This window comes from Protopterus annectens, chromosome 13.part0 (genome assembly GCF_019279795.1).
Source record: "Protopterus annectens isolate FY-2018-M chromosome 13.part0, PAN1.0, whole genome shotgun sequence".
Classification (NCBI taxonomy): Eukaryota; Metazoa; Chordata; order Ceratodontiformes; family Protopteridae; genus Protopterus; species Protopterus annectens.
Genome location: NC_056747.1, coordinates 1179467734 through 1179492268, shown reverse-complemented (window position 1 = coordinate 1179492268; position 24535 = coordinate 1179467734).

Genomic DNA, 24535 nt, shown 5'->3' with positions numbered 1-24535 from the left:
GGTAACTCAGCACGTAAAAATCAACTACCAATCATTAGCGGACCGGAGTTATGCTGTGGCGACCCCTAACCGGGAAAAGCCGAAAGACACAACATATGATTTACATATGATTATCTAAGCTTATGTTGACATTTGTATTCAGTGATGTTCAAAATAGACACATAATAAGTCAAAAACATGAATGTTGATGCAATATTACAAATGTGGGGGAAACAACCTCAGAGAATGCAAAACCTAGCACAAAAATGGATAAAAAACATTGCTTTATTTATTTATTTATATATATATTTTTGCAGGGGCCCTCACACCCCCTGCTAATTATATATAGTAACTCTGAGATAGCACAAAATCAATGAAAGGGAATATTTTCAAGCTCCAAGAATCATGTGATCACGCATTCATGTTGACCATCAGTTTAATCAGTTTAATCGACCAAAAGCAGATAACTAAACAGATGTCAACTAAACACAATATTGACTGAAGCATCTGCACTCCTTTATATATCTATATATCTTTCTGTGTATGTATAAATATATATTTCCCCTTGACATATATCATTTCTACAGTGTATAAGCATTGTAATCTACAACTGTTAAGACAATACCCTGAGATTTAAGGTCTCAACAGTCATGTTCATTTAAAAGCAGCACCAGACAAATTTCACTCTATTTACCTGGTTTCTTGCATTATATATAATTGTGTTAAAAGGAGTGCAAGATGTCTTATGCTATTTTGTTTCATTTACATACTTTCCAATAAGAAATGAGTGCATCTTTCAAAATTCTAAAATTAAATTTCACCCCTGACACTGCAAACTCATTGCATGCAAAATAGTCTGTCTTCCATTTCTTCCCAAAGGGGGAAAATCCTAACTACTTGACTATAACACTCATTTCCTTATGTTTAACTGCTTTATAGTACATAGAATGCCATGATTATGCTCTGAAAATGGGAAAAAGATTAGCTTGTTAAGTACATTTCTAATGCCAGAAGGAGCTTAGCAAGTTTTTGCTAAGCACCCCTAAACACTATTAAGATCATGGTAGGGATTCACAGGGGACAGTGTCAGCCAACACAGAACAGTGGCAGAAGGTAAACCAACTTTTAAAACCTGTTAGAACTTCACCCTGCCACACTTATAAACAATGGCAAAGCAAAACATCTACCAGATTTTAAAGCCATTAATTTTACAGAGGGCTCTTTGTTTTTGCCTGCTGTATGTTTGACAAAGCTAAGGGCTTTATTGACTTTCAAAGGCTTTGAAACCCAGTAAGACACTTTACTGTCCTACACACTTTTTTTTCTGTAATTAGTAGTGCGTGTAACAGATAAGCTTCTTGTACTACAAAGTATTAGGATTGTGCCACCAATTATAACCATTCATTACTTGTTCTGGACATTAATGCCACAATTCATTTCTTGAGCTCTGCTCTTGAAGTGACTTTCTTAGTGTCCATGTCTTGAATGTGTAATAATCTGTTTATGACCAGAGATATGATCATAATTCTATGTATGAAGCAAGCGAGTTTCAAACCATAGGACCCAACTCCATGGCATAGAGGGATACAGCTCTGACTGCGACCTAGGCAACTGTAGTTCGATAAGTGGTTTGGGTGCTCTTAAACAACATTTCTGACCTCTGACCTTAAGATGCATATATACTTTGACTGTCTCATCAGGATAATAAATATACTTGAACAAATACCTTAAAACAAGCAGGTATAACTTAATTTGCTGTAAGGCCCATGGTTAGAATTAAAGAATTGTGCCTAAGCTATCCTACCTAAAATCAAGTTATACTCGGAGATATGCAACCATTATGATACATAGCCGCTGGGATCGAGACATTTCCTACTTCACAGTAAGTGATTTTTCATAATGACTGGTTACCCATACACAGGCTGTTGATGATTCAAAGACACACTAACCTTGAGCAGGAAAAAGAAAAGCAATTCCATGGTTCACATTGGATGCTAATGGGGATATATGATATGGTAACGAACAACATTATTAAAATGGGTGCATCCACAAAAGTTATTCAGCGACATATGTGCATAGGTATGTGTATATATATATATATATATATATATATATATATATATATATATATATATATATATAGCTATAGATACAATGAAAAAGTATTTGCTCCCTTCCTGATTTCTTATTTCTTTGTATGTTTGTCACACTTAAATGTTTCAGATCATCAAACAAATTTAAATATTAGATGAAGATAACCCAAGTAAACACAAAATGCAGTTTTTAAGTGATGATTTTATTTATTAATGGAAAAAACTATTCAAATCTACATGGTCCTATGTGAAAAAGTAATTGTCCCCCGCCTTGTTAAATCATGAAGTAAATGTGGTTAATCACATTTTTGGGAAAGCTGAGTTCAATTTCACTAGCCACACCCAGGCCTGGTTACTGCCAGACCTACTGAATCAAGATATCACTTAAATAGAACCTGTCAGATAAAGTGAAGCAGGCCAAAAGACCCCAAAAAGGAAGACATTATGCTGCGATCTAAGGAAATTCCAGAACAGATGAGAAACAAAGTAATTGACATCTATCAGTCTGGAAAAGGTTACAAAGATATTTCTAAAGTGTTGGGACTCCAGCGAACCACAGTGAGAGCCATTATCCACAAATGAAGAAAACATGTAACAGTGGTAAACCTTCCCAGGAGTGGCCAGCCTACAAAAATTACCCCAAGAGTGCAGTGACGACTCATCCAAGAGGTCACAAAAGAACCCAGAACAGCATCTAGAGAGCTGCAGGCTGCACTGGCCTCAGTTAAGGTCAGTGTTCATGACTCAACCATAAGAAAGAGACTGGGCAAAAATGGCATGCATGGCAGAGTTCCAAGGCAAAAACCACTGCTGACCAAAAAGAACATAAAGGCTTATCTCACTTTTGCCAAAAAACATCTTGATGATCCCCAAAACTTTTGGGAAAATATTTTGTGGACTGTGGAAACAAAAGTTGAACTTTTTGGGAGATGTGCGTCCCATTACATCTGGCGTAAAAGTAACACAGCATTTCAGAAAAAGAACATCATGCCAACAGTCAAATGTGGTGGTGGTAGTGTGATGGACTGGGGCTGCTTTGCTGCTTCTGGACCTGGATGACTTGCTGTGATTGATGGAACCATGAATTCTTTTCTCTACCAAAAAATCCTGAAGGAGAATGTCTGGCCATCAGTTCGTGACCTCAAGCTGAAGCACACTTGGGTTCTGCAGCAGGACAATGATCCAAAACACATCAGCAAGTCCACCTCTGAATGGCTTAAAAAAAAACAAAACAAAGGTTTTGTAGTGGCCTAGTCAAAGTCCGGACTTGAATCCAATTGAGATGCTCTGGCACAAACTTAAAATGGTGGTTCATGCTCGTAAACCCTCCAATATGGCTGAATTAAAACAATTCTGCAAAGAAGAGTGGGCCAAAATTACTCAACAGTGATGTGAAAGACTCATCGCCAGTTATTGCAAATGCTTGATTGAAGTTGTTGCTGCTAAGGGTGGCACAACCAGTTATTAGGTTTATGGGGCAATTACTTTTTCACACAAGGCCATGTAGGTTTGGATAGTTTTTTTTCCTTAATAAATAAAATCATCACTCAAAAATTGCATTTTGTGTTTACTTGGGTTATTTTTGTCTAAAACTTATACTTGGTTGATGATCTGAAACATTTAAGAGTGACAAACATGCAAAAAAATAAGAAATCAGAAAGGGGAAAAATACTTTTCCATTGCACTGTATATAGATAGATAGATATGTTTTTACTGTGACTTGAGGTGATAGCTCCAGAGTTAATGACCACAGTAAAATCCTGGAGTTACGGGATGCAAATTTCAAAATAATGTATGGAGTAGGTGCAGCTTTAAAAACAATCTGTATATGTAACAGGTTGTGCTCAGCACAGGAAACCATGTTGTTGTATGTTGTCACCCTTGGTGATGCCATGTCATCCAACTGCACCTAAAATTTAATGCCATCCATGACACTGAACAATAATCCATTACTGAGCAAACAGAATCATCATTTAGCAGGGGGTCAAGATGTGCTGCTCTCAGATGCAGATGTGTTGGTTGTGTGGTGTACCTATCCCAGTAGATATGAAGATGTTTGAAGTTTTGAGACTACTAGCTACAGGGACCAATGAGGAACAAAGTGGGTGCATTCTAGGCATCTGCCTCCACAATACTGCACTTGTATTTTGACTGTACTGTACAGCATGTGGGGGAGCATATGTGGTTTCAAGTACCAGAGAGCCAATATTATGCAGGCTTTTTATGACATAGCCTGTTTTCCTGAAGTACTGGGGCCATACAATGTGCCTATGTAAGAAAGGCATGTACTGGAGAGCAGGGAAGAAAGTATGTTAACCACAAGGGTTGCCACTCCTTCAACTGCGAGGTAGTCTGTAGTGCACGGGGTATAATATGCAATGTGTCTGAAGACCAATCAGACAGCTCTCATGACATTCACACATGACACATGTCAAATCTATATAACTTGATTGTGTGGGGTGGTTTTACCCAGGGTCATTTTATTGGTGATGCTAGATACGCCCCGGAGTCATGGTTAATGATACACATCAGAAATCCCCCGACCATGGCAGAAACTGACTGTAACTACCCTCAGTCACAATGTTAGGTCATTGTTGAATGTATTTACACTGCTAAAGGCCTACTTCTGCTGTCTGGATATATCTTGGGTTGCCCTGCTGTATGACTCTGAAACATATAGTAACATATTTTCAGTCTGTGCTATTTTACATAACATTTCTTTACAGAAACAGTTGCAGCACAGCGGACATATTCAGGAAGAGGAAGGTCAACACTAAGCAGTGGAGGAGGAGGAGCCTGATGTGAAGCCTGTAAAGGAGTCAGCTGCAGGGGAAGTGCTATGTCAGGTGAATGCACGTACAATGCACTGACACACTAGGATGATGGCATAATCATAGCACTCAACCTTCCATCTCCAAAATGAGGAACACTAGCCCTCAAAATGTGGAACAAATGGGCAAAATGTGGAAAGCATACTAATGACATACTAACAGGTTCAACTAGGAGAGTCTTAGGATTGTTAAATATGCTGTTTTACTTACAAAAAAGATATTCTAATGAATTAATATGATTCATTTCTTCTATTTACCATGGATGTCTGTTAGAAAATTCCTAAAACTGAATGTGTGACAGACCCTTTCAATATGAAACTTCAAGGAACATGAACATTTTAATACCTGCAATGAGGTATGTCCCTCATAATTAGGTACGCTTGAGGGGCATGGGCATAAGGGCTAAGGTATTTACCTCAAAGACACAAGGTACAGGGTGTGATTATCACTTTTGAGAAATTATCTAAGCATAAAATGTCCAGGAAGGGCAGCTAGCCTAGTATTAATGGGCCAGACTAAAGCAATATGCAGAAAAGTAAAAGTGATGCACACACACCTTTACCCATGTTGTGCTCTTCCATGCATAAGCAACCCTAGTAGCAGAGTACAGTGAGCTGGCACAGTTATTATCATTTGTACAGGTGGTGAGGCCCATCGTATCAATTGTTATCCATGGTCAAATATGTGTGTGTGTGTGTGTGTGTGTGTGTGTGTGTGTGTGTGTGTGTGTGTGTGTGTGTGTGTGTGTGTGTTTGTGTGTGTGTGTGTTGGTATGGTTGAAAGTTAATTGGTCCTGTGGGAGTCACATATGGGTGACTACAATACACTGGCTACTGTAGGAAGCACCATCATCATTTTGTCTGTGTGTGTGCCGTGTGTGTGTATGTGTGTGTGTGTGTGTGTGTGTGTGTGTGTGTGTGTGTGTGTGTGTGTGTGTGTGTGTGTGTGTGCATGTGACTGTTTGTGGAGCTGAGCTTTGTGGATGAATGAGTGTATGTATATGCTGGGGCACAGCCTCAACAGATGCAGCACTATGGTTTGATCTTAGAGGCAGATCCAAGGCACCCACACCAGATGTGCATGCAGACCATGCATACCCTTATCCATGGGAGCACCTTCTTCTGTGAGTCTCACAAGCACTGTTCAGACCTTGTGTAGAGGAAGGAGTGCTGTGTGAATGTGGGTGATGGCCTGTAGTGTGCATCACTGTGGCACAAGCTCCTCTCCCCGGTGGATGTCCACCTCTTCTGCTACTTCCCTCAGCTCTGGATAGTGGAGAGGAAGTAGTGGCACTACATGTGCCTGACCATGGCTTCCCCTTCCACAGCAGCCCTCATCACTGGAAACAGATGTGGACTGGCCAAGTGAAGTGTGCTTACTACAGTGCCTGTGTGCAGAGGGTGACCTGCCCATTCAACATGTCCATGATGTGACACATGTAGGACTTGCACTGCCACAGGCTATCATGCACATCTTGTAAAACATCTACCATCTCAGCAAGGACTGTGACTTTTTTAGCCTTTCATTAATTTTGTATCCCGAAAAGACTTGAATCTGTCTCAGAATATTCCACAGCACTGAAATGTCCTTTTCTGGTTTTATTAGGTATAAAACTGCAAATAAAGCCAAATTTTCTTGACTATTATGCCAATTAGGTTTACCTTCATTACGCCGATCTCAATATGGTCGATCCCACATTCATGAATACCGAAGTGCAAACGTCCCAAACGTCGAATTCCACATATCCAAATGACAAAATCTTGCCCCCTTTTTGACCCATGGTAGCACTGGTGTGGAGGTGTGGCGCGGCCGTAAATGTCAAAATTTGACATTTATTCAACATTTTAAAAGTTTTGCTGTTCGTGAAAAAGGGGCGATGATGTGGCCGGTCGATCATATGTGACCGACAATATGAAGGTAAACCTGCCAATTATATCCTTGAATTTTTGAGTCCCTTATTTTCTTTGCCAATGGTTCTAAATATAATGAAAATAACAAAGGGGTTAAGAGGACACCCTGCCTGGTTCATCTGTTCAAACAAAACTTATCAGAGAGGAACCTCCCTACATTTGTGTTTTCACCTCTGATTCCTCATATATATTTTTAATCAGAATTTTATCAGAGAATGTAAATTCTTCCATTGCTCTACTCATAAAATCCCAGCTTACTCTTTCAAATGCTTTCTCTGCATCAAGACCTACAAAAACAGCAGTATGTTCTTACATTCTGCTTCCCTCTGGATCATCATTGTTCTACTAATGTTGTGAAATGTTTGCCTCCCCTCCAGAAAAACACAATGATTCATATCTATCAATGTTGATATCACCTTTGCCATTCTTTTAGCCATTATAGACATAAACACTTTATAATCATGGTTTAGAATTGAAACTGGCCTATATAAAGCTTGATCTGATGGGTCTTTACCATTTTTAGGTATTGCAGCCACCACCACCTTCTTCCATGATGTTGGTGCTTCTTCTCCTTTTAAAATACTGTTAAACAAAATCTTCCATTTCTTTATCATGTTCTTCCCTTCTAGCTTTCAAACTTCCACAGGAATATCATCCATTCCTGGGGACTTTTCTGTAGATTGGTTATACATCACCATTTTTTATCTCTTCTCCTATTCTAACTGTTAGTAAATGAGCCTCAACTACCCCTAACCTTGGCATATGTAATTCTTCCATAAATATTTCCATTTGCACTTTTCTTGATTTCCACATTTCTCTGGTTTATACATATTTTCACAAAATTTTTGAAATATTTGTAATATCTCTAGAGGATCTCTGGTTATTTTCCTTGTAATAAGCTCCCCAAGCTTAGCAACACCCCTTTCTAATTTCTGTTGCCTGAGCTGTTGTACTAAAAGTTTTTGTGTTCTGGGGTTATTATTTAAAAAAAAACAGTTGCATAACAACAATCTTTCTAAACTCATGCATGTTATCAAGATAGTCCCTTATTTTCTCTTTAGCACTCTGCAGTTGTGCCTCTACTTGCATTGTAAGATTCCCCTTTTTCTGCAATACTTTAACCTTTGTCAGTCCCACTAAACACTTCTTGTTACTTCTTAACCATATTTCTTTTTCTTTTATTTCCACCCTATTTTTAAACTCCACTTTAATTTTATCTCACTCCCTAGCTATATTTTCAGAAAAAAATTCTATCTTCTCTAATAACTCCCGAGTAATTTCCACTACCCATTCCTTAAATTCTTCTCTTTTTAACAGATAGGTTGGGAAGTGCCAGTGTCTCATTTTTATTTCATTACCTTGCATTTGTATTTTAATTATTATTGGCACGTGATCTGAAATAGTTATCGGATGCATATCAACACTTTCAATTAAATGCACATGTTCCTGTGAAATATAATTTCTTTCTAGCTAGCTCAGTTTCTGGACTTTGAGAAATAATATACACATTCTCTCTGAACTCCTACTACTGAATTCACACCAAATTCCTCATCTTCCATACCAAATATTTTCATAAATTTCTTCAAAAATTGGTATATTTCCCTTCTAGACCCCTCAGATACATCCTCACTGTTTGCAAATCAAATTCCTGTCTCCGCCTATAACTAAGATGAGAGCTGATCATTTCTCCCATATTTTTCTTAAGATCCATTATAGCAGTTTTAAATGGAATATAAATACATGCAGGTGTAATCCTCCTCCCTTGCCAGCAGCTCCTTGGTACAAGTCCACCAATATTATAATTTTCCCTCTTCTGTCATTATTGGAGCTCCTCTTGCAATTAATATAAGTATTCCTCTTTTTCCTTTGTCCCAGATATTCCACAGAATAGCTATCCTGAAATCTTTTCTTTATCAACTACACATGTTCAGTTCTTTCCAAATGTGTCTCCTGTAGCAATACTATTTGCACTCTGCAGTTTTAATATAGACCACTACTCTTTCTTTTTTTGCATATATCTGTGAGACAATTCACATTTAAGGCTAATATGGCAAGTGTCATTATGGAGAACAGCTTTTTTAATGTCGAGTTTCAGCTTTTATGTTAGATGAATATATTAATGTTTGGCAGGTTGATCTTTTATACAGCTGTTTCTTGTTATATCCATTTGAACGTATGTCTCCTTTTACAAAACTTTTTGATTTAATGCAAACTCTCAAGGAAAAAAAAAACAAACACACCCCCAACAATACCCCCAAAACTTATTCACTTAATACTAACACACAAAGCCATGTACTTCTTCAAATAATGAAATGTAACCCTTCTAATAGAAACAGTTGTCTCAGATTGACAGCTACACTCACAGACTTGCATTAACCTATGATGAAAGTTACCCATGTTAAGATGTATGGTACAGCCTGTGCTACTTCCACTACGTGCTGTCTGTTTTTGTCTTGTCTTTATTCCTTTCCAAATGTAGAAAACAGCTTGAATGCTTTCAGAAAACATTGAAAGAAAGAAGCAGTCTGTTTTTATTGCCCTCTTATCTGATTGTCTCCCTAGAGACATAAAAAACAGGCACACAGTTACCTTTCACTACACATATTGCAGTATGAAAATTTAAGTATTAGAGGGTAACTTTTCATTATATTCAGTGTTCTTTTATTTGTTTCCTCTTAAAACTTATTATTAGATCAAAACAAGGGCCATAATCCAGTCATTCCCCTATGCAGAAATGAGAAAAACTTATCTGTTTTTCTTATAGCACGCTGTTTTGTCCAGACACTCTTGTCTTTCTCAATTGCGGTGCCTACATTTCTTAAAAATGAACAAGAAGAAAGAAAGAAAGAAGAAGGAAAAAATATGGGCACCTGTTTATTTTAGTGTCCCTATTACACAAAAATAACTGAAAAAGCTTTACTTTATAGCATGTAGTATATGTCATGTATTACAAAAATATTGTTAGAACAACATTTTGTTTTACATACAGTTAACTCTTTTCTTCTTCTTCCCCTTTCCTAAATATTCTTCCAAACATTAGTTCATTACATCCAAGTGACTCCTCCAGGTGCATCTGCAGTTAACTCCTACTGATGCCTCTAGGCATCAAATATTGCTTGTTCATATTTGCATCAATAATTCCAAAGCCATGTTATGTACAAGGCTTTAAAAGATTTCCCCCAGATTTACAAAGACCTTTATAGTGTGCAGGATTAGTTTAAGAGCTATTTTCTGCAATTTGGCCGATGTGCGATCCACGAATGAGCTCCCGGGACGTGCATGTGAGCTCTTAGGCTAATCCTGCATGGACCGAGCTCCTGTATGCAAATTACCCTCATTTGCAGGTGAAAATCATGCAAACGAGGGTAATATGCGATCCAGGAAGCTGGCAGCTGTCCGTGCAGGATGAGTGCAGTATGCAGAAATGTACTCGGTTAGTAACTTGAGGAAGCATGTCAATGTCCAAGTAGAAGGCCATTGGCATTGAAAACTGTAAAAAAAATAAATAAATAAACAACATTTAATTTTCTTTTCGCCAATCTCGCCAGGTTAAGCATAGGGCAGCAATGTGCAAACAGGATCGGGGGTGGGGGGGTAATAAAATAAACCTAAAATAAGCATTCTAACTGAAATCAGTATTCTGCCATGCAAGTCAATGGCAGTCAGAAGACAAACTGGCCAGTGAGTAATGGTTGCTAAGGGGGGAGGCTCAGTGTGGGACATGTAACTATGCATTTACAGGCAATCCTATGCAAATGAGGGAAGGGTTAGTGAATCCCAGATTATCCCAGGGTGTGAGGCAGGTCCCAAGAGTGTAAAAGTATAAATAGCTGGGTTCAAGACTAGGATATAGGTGTCATCATGAGTGTGTGTGTCAGGCATACTGTAAGTGGATTGGAGACCTGTGGCTCGGGATTGCTCCTAGCTTAGCACAGCTAAGCTAGGGGTGTGTCTAAACCTGCCTAGCACTCTTTACAAAGTGCAAGTGGGTGTGTGTGCTGCGCACCGGGTTTTACAGGAAGAAAAGGGAAGTTAAACCAGGAAAAAGCAGCTCTGTGCACATTGGAGCACTCTGTTTGTGCGGCGCACACAGGCCTAAACAGGGAGGCAATGGGAAGGGAAAACAGCAGTAGGAAGGTAATCAAGGAGAACTAGCTGAGCTGCCAGGTGAAATGTATCAGAATCAACTAATCACACAGGAAGCAGACCAGCCCAGCCCAGCTCAGAACACCACTATAAACCAAGCAAACACCTACCCCCCCTGGTTTTTCCACACTCTACACCACCGTTGTATACAAGTGGGGAAATTTTAAAACCAAACCTACAAAATGAGAAGGGCTGCAGCAGGCAACATAGAACAAGTGCAAGAGGCTGTGGGTGCTGTGGATGTCAATGCTGCCGAACAACCCACAGTGAGGAGACAGAGAAGAGTGTACAGACCCAGGGTAACCTACCAGGGGCTACATGAGCTGGAGATAGTGGAGCGTTATAGGGTGTACAGAGACCTCCTACAGCAAATTACTGAGCTGTGCAGGCCACACCTGACACACCACACTGGCTGAGGGGAACCCATCACAGTGGATACCAAGGTATGTGTAGGCCTAAGTATAATAGCCACAGGTACCTCCCAAACTACAACTGGGGATAACATGGGCATCTCACAGGCATCAGCATCCAAAGTATTCCACCAGTTCTTGGATGCCATGTCAGCACATGCCAGTGAGCACGTATATTTCCTCAACACACGTGAGGTGCTGGCCCGCAATATGCATCTCTTCCACCAAATAGCTAACTACCCTCGGGTAGTGGGTGCTATAGACTGCACACACTTATGCATCAAAGCACCGCCCAGTTAGCAGAGTAGGGCCTACATCAACTGCAGGGGCATACCCTCCTTCAACTGCCAGGTCGTATGTGATGCCCAGGGCATTATACTGAATGTGTGTGCTGGCTGCCCTGGAAGCTATGACAATTCACACATATGGCAACTGATGCAGCTGTACCACAGATTTGCCGATGTGGACATCCCCTATGGTCACCTAGTGGGGGATGCTGGATACCCACTGGAGCCATGGCTGATGACACCCATCAGAAATGCACACACACCTGAACAACAACGTCATAATGATGCATACGCACAGGCCAGACATATAATAGAGCATGTGTTTGGGATGCTCATGTCACAGTTCTGGTGTCTGGACACATCCGGTGGAGTCCTGCAGTATTCACCAGCTACATGTACCCACATAGTAATGGTATGTGCTATGCTACACAATATGATCCCGTGGAAACAGCTGCAGTAGGAGCAGCATGGGGCAAGGCCACACAGCCCCCCACCAATGCCAAGGCCTGGACAGGTACAGAGTGACTCAGAGGAGGAACAACCTGAGCCTGGCCCAGTAGGCAGAAGGGGGTGTGCCCAGTATGCCCTGGCCTTGGCAAAGAGGCAACGCATAGCATATGTACTGACACAGTAGGGCCCCAGGGAATGACACCTCTCTCTGACTCGCACAGACAGTAAATGGGATTCCAAACATGACACTACCTGTGCCCAACCATATATAGGTAGGTAAACAAAGCTAGGATCTGTACTACACTGGTAAGCCCTAGCCAGCAGGATAGGTAAGACTACAAACTGAAATAGAATACCTGACATACCAGTACAGTCCTAGCAAATGTGTACAAGTGTCAGGTGCACCCTCCCATCCAACGTACACATAGAGTAACAATCAGGTGTGTCCCCACACCCCTGTGAAGAACCGTAGAAAAAGTCAGGTGTCCCCCCCTCCCCGCTATGCAGAAATGTAGCAACAGTCCGTGGCAAATGAGCGATGGATACCCTGCAGACACAGCATGCTACCTGTCGGTGTACAACAAAAGGTCAGCACTGCAGTACAAACAACCTGGGCGTGATCCACACATGCAACACAGATGGCCATACTAGGCATGCTCACACACTTAAGCACATGAAGGCCATGTCTGCAAACACCAGTGGACCAGACATATCTGGAAGTTGCAGTTCACAGTGTGAACACATGTCAGTATGCAATGCTCCTGCCTTGCACACATAGGAATACTGACAAATATGTAAGGACAACACACTATAGTAAGCCACAGATACATGGGCATAGATGTGTGGAAGAGGGTGACCGTGACAAGGAGCCATGCAGGCCTGTCCCAACTGGTACACAGCCAAAGGGTTCCAAACACATGAGGTGCAGATGTAACCCACTGCAGATACTAACCACCAGTACCTGTCAGCATGACAGACTATGTGGTGTACGTGCCAGCTGTGCAACAAGAATGTACAAGGAAGCAGCCACCTAGTAGCTGTGTACACGCACCTGTGACATATGACCCCATGTGTGCCTGTATGTGGCATGTCAACCCCTACATGAAAGGGGTATGGCCCATGCACACACTGCCCTCCCCATAGCAGTAGTATGACAAGCCTGCTGAGGTCATCCAATGTGAATTACACCTTTGGGAGAGCTATAGCTCAGTAATATGCATGGCGCGTCCCATAGCTAAATACTGCTGTAGTGCAGAGTAGTTAGGTAGTAGTACTAACCCCAGACCTGTCAATTGTGTGAGTGTGTGTTTATGTGCATGCCTGTCTGTCTCTGAATGTGTAGAGGTAAATGCTTGTTAGGCTACTCACACTCCGTACAATACATATATTCAACTTAGTCATGGCTGCTGATGCCACTCACCTAGAAGTACACCTCTGGGAACATGATAGCCCAGTAACTGCCATAGCGCACCCTGTAACTGTGTACTACTGTAGTGTGATAAACTAATTAGGTAGGTGTTCAAACCCCAGCCCTGGGAATGTGTGTCTGACTGAGTAGAGAGCAATGCTTTTTAGGCTACTCACACTCCATACAATACAAATACTCTACTTTGCCAAGGCTGCTGATGTCACTCACCTAGAAGTACACCTCTGGGAAATTGATAGCCCAGTAATTGCCATAGTGTGTCCTGTAGCTGCATACTGCTGCAGTGTGATAAACTAGTTAGGTAGGTGTTCAAACCCCAGCCCTGGAGATGTGTGGGAGTCTGTGTGTGTGTGTCCGACTGGGTAGAGAGCAATGCTTTTTAGGCTACTCACACTCCATACAATACAAATATTCTACTTTGCCAAGGCTGCTGATGTCACTCACCTAGAAGTTCACCTCTGGGAACATGATAACCCAGTAATCACCGTAGCACATCCTGTAACTGCATATTGTTGTAGTGTGATAAACTAACTAGGTAGGTGTTCGAACCCCAGCCCTGGAAATGTGTGTGTGTGTGTGTGTGTGTGTGTGTGTGTGTGTGTCTGACTGGTTAGAGAGCAATGCTTTTTAGGCTACTCACACTCCATGCAATACAAATACTCTACTTTGCCAAGGCTGCTGATGTCACTCACCTAGAAGTACACCTCCGGGAACTTGATTGCCCAGTAATCACTGTAGCACATCCTGTAACTGCATACTGCTGTAGTGTGATTTAGAATAGTGGTAGTGTTCCATCTCCATCCATACCAGTTCTGGACGTGATGTGTGTGTCTCATTGTCTGTGTATGGAGCAATGCATTATAGGCTACCCACTCGCAGTATATTACAAATGTCCTGCTGATGTCATTAATTGTGAAATACACCTTTAGGGAAGATGTACTTCAAATTAATAGCACAACAGGAAGTGTACTTGCTTTTGATGCAAAAGGCTGTGGGTTCTACTCCCACAGGGGGTGGATGCTGCCGTACTGAGAATGTCTTCTTTGGCAAACATACAGGCACTTTATTTATACTTCTGTGATGACTTGGTGGATAGCTACTGGGACTATGATGTATAGGATCCTGGGTTCGAGACTTGTATGGCTGTTTATTTTTGCCCTCGGTCAGATAGACTAGTACCTACCTATGAACCTATAATCAATGGGGTGGTGAAAGCCGACACACTCTGGCTAGGCTTATAAATGCCCTCGGGCAGATAGCCTAGTACCTACCTATGAACCTACCTATGAACCTAATAATTTCCGTGGCTCGTGATATAACTGTGTAGTGCTGTAGTGTAGTAAACTAGTTAGGTAGGGGTTCTACTCCCAGACATGACTGGTGTGTGTGTGTTTGTAACTCGTATCCTGTGTAGAGGTGGTTGTGAGTCTGTGGGCAATGTGGAGGGGTTTTGCTAATTTAATTTATGGTGGCCCTACAATATATCACAATGTCAACCATACAGGGATAACAGATGTAAATGGCTGACAGGGTGGGGTGCAAAGCCATACCTATACATGTGATATCAAGGCCTGCCAATCACAGTTAGCAATCCCACTGTGCCTTCACATGTGACTCACAATGGACATACCATGCCTGACAACATGGCCTGTATGGACAGATGACACTGACATCAGGAAATGCTGTTAGCATGCTAGCAATGTAGGTTCAGGGTAAATCTGCTGACCAGTACCAGTCCCTGCCACAGGTGGGCAAGACTGGCACATCTGATGATAAGCTGTGTTCACAGCATGGGCCAGTCACCCCAGGTACATTTCCACATGTCACTGTACATGCATGTGGGAGGTGTGCACATCCTAGACACCATCCAAGTTATGGACTAGGGAACACAGACATGGCAAGTGATGCACAGCATTGGCCACACACAATAGTCACCCAGGTAACTGGAAGACAGATGCAATACCCACCTGTGTGGCCCAATGCAAAAGCTACAGGCCTGTGCCACAATGCAGACCATTGTCATGTGGGCTGATGCCAAGGTATACCCATTGCCTACCCTTGTATAGCCTGCTGGCACTGTTGGCCACCACACACCTGTGCAGACATGCACCCATGCATGTCCGAACTGGACCCTGTTGTGTTGTATGGTGCGTATGTCCACATCCACATGCACTACTCCCCCCAGGGCACAGTGAAGCATGCCTCCTTATGTATGACACTCCCTCATACTCACTGCTCATATGACCTCAGTATCACCCATGTGGTGCTTGTCTTTCCTGCACATTAATGTGTTGTGGCAATCCCACTAGTGACGGGTTGCATTCCTGGCCCTGCCAAGTGTGTTAATGTGTGTGCGTCCCTGTGTGAGTGTGCCTGTGCTGATGCTGGCACCCGTTCATGAAGACAGGCACTTGTACATCACCTGCTGTACATCTACCATATCCCTGTTGCAGATGTCACTCACCATCACATATATGTTCTGAGTGCTCCCTAACAGATAACCCATGTGGTGCATCCAATAACAGCATCGAACTGTGATAGCACTACATAGCTGTCGGATGTTTGATACCCTGTGCTGGAAGGTGTGTGGCACAAACATGCATTGGTATTACCCTCCCAACCCTCCCTGACATGTATTTGCCTCTGTCTGCCTCCCCCACTCCTCTCTGGCAGATGTAGAGGGCCACACCTGCATTGCTTAGGCAGCAGTATGTGTATTTATCGTGATGCTCATGATCAGCTGATGGCTTCTGCATGAATTGCAGCCCTTCCCTAGCCGATTGCATGTGGAACAGGTGTGGTAACATTCCCATAGCCAATTGCATGTAAACGCACTCCAATACCTGGGAACATCCTGGTTGTGTTGGCCTTTGTCTGTCACTGTGAACAGGAGCTAGAACTGTCATTTGGCAAACAGCATTTCGGATGGGTTGGGGATTTACCTCTAACAACATACACTGTGGGAAGAGGGCAACAAACAGGAGGGGGATGTGCCTGACCTAACTACAAACTGTAAGTACTGCTATACTGCATATGGAGTAATGTTGGATTAACAGTGTTTGTCTGGATATGCCTGTCATACATGTCGCAATACCTGCCATGTCAGTTCAATGTATATCAGGAATCTCCATCTGCAGGCTCATCTGCAGACTGGGCAGTGCTGTGCCTTTGGTGTCATGTGTTAGCCACAATGCAGCTATCCATGGAATGCAGAAGGCAGTGTGAGGATTGCAGTCTGTTGATGGTGAAGGCCGTGACAGTTACTAACTACATATCCCTCATTGGACATATGTTGCAACAAATCCCGTTACAATGGTAGATTAATGAGGGTATCACAGCAACATGTCTATACTGGCCCTGTGTATGTGCTGTTAGCCACACCTCTGTCAACCTTTGTACATATGTCATGCATGAAGTGGTGCATACGTGCTGTACACCGTAAATAGTGTCATCATATCTGATAACACTTCAGTGATATATCAGAGTGCTACACGTGTCATGTACAGTAGGGGTTACACTTAACGCCATACCCTGGAAATCCTGTGGATTTTTGTACAGTACTGAGGTCTGTGTAGTGATGGTGAATGTCAGCAGTGTGTATTTTTAATATGTACTATGGCCTGTGTACAAACTGTGATAGATGTCATTGTTCTAGCTCCCCTTCTATCTGTTGTTACATGCTGCCCCACTGTATGATACCATTTTTCCTTACATGTGTGTAGGACCATACACACACATGTCCCATACCATAGACAGTCATCAGACCAGACTGTGTAGCAGCCCAGTATATGTAGGGTCATTCTGTGAGTGGCACATATGATGATGGCGTAGGACAGATAGTCCATATACTGTACTATTATGCTAGTGTACCATTTGTGGATGTGGCTGTGTTCACATTTGTTGTGGTTATGTACTGTCACACACATGTATCCTACCCTGTGCTGTGACATGGATGTTGAGCCTGCTATATATGCAGGTACTGTAGCGTGATAACCTTAGGATGTCTGTCAGTAGCCAATGGCACACATGTTATGAGCAGATGTCACCTTCCACACACACGGTGTCTGTGACAATCCCAATGACAGTAGCAAATGTCTATTAATATACCAGCTATACATACCAGACATCGCCTTGCACTACTACATTGGGACTATAGGGGCTGGAGTAGGGCTACACTCTATGACCAGGACATATGGTGGGACGATATGTACATGTACTTATCCAGATAGCCATAGATATATATATATATATATATATATATATATATATATATATATATATATATATATATATATCTGAGTACACGTGTAGTACTTCCAGTTACCACTGTCATGGTAACCACCCACTATGAATCCCTACATCATGTGGCCATATTCCTTGTACATTCCCTGTGTGATGGACATCCTTCCTGTGTGTGGGCATCAATGTTACAGACAGCAGGTAGCAATATCTCTTACAGGAGAATCTGCACACTCAGGGCAGCCACATATATGTAGGAGGATCGGGACATACAGACAGACTGTGAGTAGAGTGGTGCAATGCTTTGCATAGTACTGGTGTTACAGGGTGTGTGTGTGTGTGTGTGTGTGTGTGTGTGTGTGTGTGTGTGTGTGTGTGTGTGTGTGTGTGTGTGTGTGTGTGTGTGTGTGTGTGTGTGTGCACATACTAGTTTACCTTGGACTGCAGTCTGTCTGCATAGCTCACTACTGTGGGCCTATCCTCTAGCTGGACAGAGGTGTGCCTATCATGTGTTGTCTGTCCACCACACAAATCCTGTGTCGGATATTACACTGGCAGTGTGTGTGTTGAGTGCTAGCAGTACATGGCTATATCCATTTGTGTACCTGATGTTGTATTCCTGCATTAGGGTATGTTGCAACACATCCTGTAACACCAGCATGTTCCAGGGTGTGTAACTGCAATATTGCGGGTAGGGCCCTGTGTACCTGCCTTTGTCCACCACATATATGGCAGCCTTTGTCCTGCTGTGATACAGGTAGGGGTTGTTAGGTAATGGCCTATCATAACCTACTGCTAGCATTCCTACTATCATCAAAGTCATAGCGTGGACACCCACAACATTTGTTGGCCAGGGACCATATATGTGACAGATACATTGACATTACCACAAGTAATGAATGTCACGCTATGGTTTGACTACAGGGTGTAATTGGAGGCTGCTGAACTACATCTGATATTGTTGACTTTTACGTATCGTGCAGGCAAATCTGTTGTCAACTTTTGTATGAATTGAAGGGCTTAGCCTGGACACCATAGTATGTTATATATCCGCAATGTCTGCATCTACTGTTTTGTGTGGGCCTTGCATCCATCACTGGTTATATACATCAACAGCCATGTGCTGTCAGTAATGGTATACATTATTGTATGGTACACAAATAAAGGTTGTCTGTGTATACATACCTGTGTGTCGTGTCATGTCCTTTGAATTGTGAGTGAGTATATTTGCAATGTAAGTATCCCCTTTGTGGGTCTGGTTGCTACCCTACACATATCACAGGTACCGGATACAGGGCTTGTGGCTGGGGAGATACATTGCACCCAGTACGTCCACAGTACTGCTACACATGTATGGCTACTAATACCCTTTATCTGTGTATATGTGTATATACCCATATATCCCATACATCTTATATATATATATATATATATATATATATATATATATACATAGATATATATATATATATATATATATATATATATATATATATATATATATATATATATATATATATATATATATATACACCTGCACATGATTGGCAATGTATGGATGTGTGTGCATATCTGTACCGTTGTAATGTGTAGCCCTTCAACATAGTACATTCCCTGTGGTACAATGGCGTATCTGCATGATATGTTACAGATATTGGCCTGACATGTACAGGTGAAATGGATAACTGTTGGAGCATTGTAGCTGCGTTGTGGTGGGTCCTGCTGTCAAGTACTGCATGTGCTGGATATTGGATTGCACAGCATATCCATTAGGGCTGGGGGGGTACATAGTAGTAATTAGCAGGTGTCCCTCATTTGTGCCCCCAACCGCATTAACTGTGCTCATGGTCTGTTATGTAGTACGGAGTGGGCCAGGAGTCTGTTCCCATGTGGAAATCATATACACATGTCTATCTGTATAGATATATATATATATATATATATATATATATATATATATATATATATATATATATATATGGATTCCATTCACTTGATTGAAAACTCACGTCACTGAAAATGAAATTACTAGGATCACTTCACTGAAAGTTCACTTCACTGAAAACTCACTTGACTGAAGCTCATTTTGCTGAAAGTTATATATGGCCTTTTCCCTACTGTAGTGCGATCTTGGGGTTAGTATATATAGTAAGGGGGGTGTGGGAGTGCAGCCCCCCACATATATTAACTATATATTGTCTTTTGGAAACTGTTCTTTATTTGACTTGTAAGTATCACTCTGTATAGTGTACAATGTTTAAAATATGTGGGGGGCTATGCCGCCCACACCCCCCCTTACTATATATACTAACTCCAGGATCGCACTACAGTGGGGAAAAGGCCATATATAACTTTCAGTGAAATGAGTTTCAGTCAAGTGATATATATATATATATATATATATATATATATATATATATATATTTATGAATATCTGCATAAGTATATATGTTACACCCCCATGTATAGAGCGATAGAGCTATATTAGCTAGGTATATGTATCTATATATATATATATATATATATATATATATATATATATATATATATATATATATATGTGTACGTATGTAGCTATACATATATACATATATCTATGTGGATATATATACACTGAACATATTAATCTATCTATGTATGATTGCTGTTATATGGTTATTTGTGAGTCATACATACACATATATATACCTATAACTGTCTATCTCTCTGCATTTACAGATGTATAGCTGTCCATATGTCCATGCATGTTCAGCCTATATGTGTGGCCTGTACCTCATTCTCTTGGCAATTGACTTGGATGACCTTAGGACTGAGGTCAGTCATTCATGCTGACACGTACGTGTTTCAGACGTATCATCTCCAGCAATATATGTGTTCTATCACATATAACTGTGTAACTTGCAATGTTTGAAGTGTATTAGAGCAGGATATGATGGATATTCCTATATGTACCCACATTATGGTGCACTATGTCTGGGATTCATGCATTAAGAGGTTGTGTGGTGTGTTATTACTACATTCCCTGTGCTGTTGACTGATTGTGCTGGATGATACATATGTGGAATGTGTAGTTATGTACATCTGTCACGGCTTTATGGTAAATCACGTAATGTATGATGTGCAGTGTCCCGGATGTGGGCCTTCCAGAGGCTGTATAATGTGTTTCAGGGCAGGACACCGGCTGTCGAATACAAAGTGAGTTAGGGACATTTGAGCGGTCGTACGTGGGTGTGCGCAGGTTTGTGCAGAGCTAAGCAATGCTATCCTCGGGTTGCATTTCCTTACACTCAGCTAGCATCTACTTTGCTCAATCAGTGGAGGCAATGCTCACCCCCGTGCGAATACACGTACACACACTTAAATCTGTTTATCCACGTGTACTACTGCTGTTATGCGCTTACACATGCTTACTAGTGCCTTAGTCAGTATGACACTTTACATGTGCATTTAAGGCAGTACTCCTGTGCAAATATAAATGTTACTTAGTAGGTTATACAGCACAATGAAGTTAACATACGGATATCACATGGAATATAGGATGTGCTGCAGTGGGACTCGACCCGGGAAGCATGCATGTTAGGCGGATGTTATGGCCACTTCACTATTTTTGTTTTGCTTCGTTTGCATATGTCTACCATAATGACATACCCATGTTCCCTTCCCCAGCCCCCGAGCTCCACATACACAGCATCCATCCATTCCCCGGTTGCTAGCCCTGCCATACCACATCTCCACACATTTCCCTCTCTGCACGTCTTGGTACACCTCCAGTATACTGTCCCCACCCAAGCATCTGCAGGCTCTTCATCTGTTTAGTCCATGTACGTACCAGCTTTCCCTTGATCCTCCTCTGATACTGGTGGTGATATCGATGTGACCCACAACTGTTGGTTCATCCTGCTAGGGACAGACCTGTCATTGTGTCAAGAGTAGACCTAGCTGGTCTACAGTGTTCCTCCCACTGGTAGCATCCTGGCAGGGTATTGTGTAGCAGCGGTTTGCTAACACACCTGGCTAGCCTCATCTCCCGGTTCCACGGAACCAACGCCCCAGGTGTGACATACTATGCATGAAGCACGTTCACACACCCCCACCCATTATTCCCTTCGGTATTATGCAGGACTACTGTTCTCACAGAATGATTGGACAGGCACTGTTCTGTGCTACACATAGACTGCTCATAATACTGTGGATGAGCAATGGGCACATGTTCTGGTATTAATCTACACGCTTATATACATTTCCTATACTGTTGGATGCCTGTGCTGGATGATGTGTTTGTGATCACAGCAGCTGAATGTGTATCCACCATGGTTAGTGAAACTCACATCTACTATAGTGTGCAGGGTCGGGGGTTTGCAACCTGGCAGCGCAGATTATTTTGTTAATGGCCACAACAAAAGCTGTTGGCTAGAGAGTGACTACGGCACTGTAGAACATTTGTAGGTGAGTATGCACTTGTTTGTGCGAAGCACAGCATTACTGACCTCTGTTTGCAGCATCTTGCACTCAGTTAGCCTCTACATTGCTTCACCAGTGTAGTACTGGCATACCGGCAGCCAAACAGGCTTACACCCGCTTGCTCCCACATACACAAGCACAACGTCATGCATTTTGTTCACATCTGTCAACCGGGACACTCGGACTGTATGCTTGTCCATTGTCAGCGGTGGACCGGAGTGTAGAGCTCCACATTGACACCAGCTATGTATCCAAATTAATACTGGGGTGTTCACATTCATAAAGGGCAACAGACATAACATAGCTACGTCTCCCATTAATCATGTTTAGTTTACATTAAACTGTTGGTATTATCCATGCTTAGGTCAGGTTTACATGTCAGGTATGACTGTTGACAAAGGTCAGTGTAAGGTGAGGTTGGATTGCTGTTTCACAAGTCTGGATAGGTTACATGCAGGTATTCAGGGTAGGTGTAGTTATTCATTACCTGTGTGGTACAGTAGAGGTGAATAGCTAAGGAGCAGGCAAGTAGGTAGTGGGGGTGACATTGTAACTGTATAGTAACTGGTAGGTATAATTGGATGGGGAACAATAGGGAGGGTATGTCGGATGTTGGGATTTGTATGTGAGGCAGGACAAGAGGTGTCGGTATTACTAGTTGATGTAGTGGTATAGAGTGTGAGTTGGGTGGGAGGGTTTCACAAGGTGGTGATCTTGTGCTGCTCCAGGTGTGCTTGTGGTTTTCCTTCATGTGTTAGTTATATGTGTTCTGTGGGACAGCTGTGATACTACATGTGGGTTGAGGTTCCAGATACTGGCAACATAGTGGGGGATGTGGGTGTCACTTACGTGTACCCATAGACATTAACAGAAATGGAACAGGGACTGATAGGTACATGGTGTGCATGGGGCACAAAAGGGGGTGTTAGTAGGGGGGATTATCCAGGGATGTGCAAGATGGCTGCAGGGAAGATCCAGAGCTGGCCATGTTGTCTACGACAACAGCTGTGCATATGCACAGCATTTGCTATTTTCCTTGGACACTCACACCCCTGGGTGGGGATGAGGCCTGCAATAATACCTTGTGATGCCTATTACATCGGATTAAATGCCTACAGTGGGGTGTTGCGACCATGTGTTCATAGGTGTTGTGTAGTGGGTTATGCAGGTCGGGTCTGGCCACATAGGTGTTGTGTAGTGGGTTATGCAACAACACATATGGTTATACCCTACTTTGCCAAGTAAACTGGACTGGGCTGTGATGGGACCCATATCGGGAATGGCTGCCAGTTAGGCGTAAGCATGCCTGTCGACTGTACAGAATCCGCAGCCTGTCCAAAGTTTGCTTCATAATATTGGTGTATTCCTCTTACAATCTGCACCTGTCTGGCAAATAAATGGGAATTGACGCCATTAAATACAGACATGTAATTGGGTTTAAGACTCCACATCCAACAGAAGAGTCATGCTAATGCATAACCTATTATTCTATCAACTTTCTAAGGTTGTAAGTGGAATATGTGCTTTCTGTCCCTATTTGTCCCACCAACGATTTAAGTTCTGTCCAGTGATTTTGCTCCTAGAGGTTGAGAGTTATGGGCGTAAGCTCTGTCCAATTCGCAATATTACTTACATCCCCGGGGTGGTCCAAATACAACTGTGCCAGCCAACACCTGCACACCTAGGCCCATAATTGCATATCCATAGTTCCCCCACCTGCCCCTCCTCTACAGTACTCTCATCCTTACTGTGGGTTCAGGTGGGATCTAACCACACCACTACACACTGCCCACTCTCCACTTGTCAGGAACCATGTCGTATGTTGTCTCAACCCATGCGTCATCAGGCTTGCACAAACTACTGGTCCATGTATGCATACAGCGTGGTTAGATGAATCGTTACAGGGACTGACTCCGATGATCATTAATTTTTGGGGTGTCCCACAAGGGACATTGATGTCTTTGTTTCAAGATTAGACTTGGCAGGTCTCTGCCACTGGTAGTATTCTGCCTGTGGTCTGGGAAGCAGTGGTTTGTTTACTTGTATCATGCGTTTGGTGGGGGGGGGGTTGATGCTACGTGTTACACGTTTGTTGATTACCACGGCCTGTATATATATATATATATATATATATATATATATATATATATATATATATATATGCTGTTCTGAGGAGCTTTTCTCCCCAGGTCTCTGCTGTAAATTAGCCAAAAGCTCAGCCAGACTTACCCAGTTAACAGATGTGATTTAAATACATAATTCAATTAATATCCTAGCTATATATATATGTATATGTTCACACA